Source organism: Haliaeetus leucocephalus, unplaced genomic scaffold (genome assembly GCF_000737465.1).
Source record: "Haliaeetus leucocephalus isolate CR32 unplaced genomic scaffold, Haliaeetus_leucocephalus-4.0 Scaffold92, whole genome shotgun sequence".
NCBI classification, from domain to species: Eukaryota; Metazoa; Chordata; class Aves; order Accipitriformes; family Accipitridae; genus Haliaeetus; species Haliaeetus leucocephalus.
In genome coordinates this window covers 12,036,632-12,036,839 of record NW_010972528.1, presented here as the reverse complement: position 1 = coordinate 12,036,839, position 208 = coordinate 12,036,632, and positions in this window count along the sequence as shown.

The following is a 208-nucleotide window of genomic DNA, read 5'->3' as shown; positions in this document are numbered from 1 at the left end:
CCCGGCTGCGCCCGGGTTTAGCTCGGGTAAACGCCGGGAGTCGGTCCGCGCCCGACCCTGGTCGAGAGTGCCGCGTCTGCATTTTGGGAGATCTGTAATTAAATTTACCTGCCCGGTTCGTGCGGGGGGGGGCGAGGGGGGAGACCCGCGCGTTTATCCCACCCTTCCTGCGTACGGCGAACGCCGCGGGGCTGCCGGCGCCGGCAGC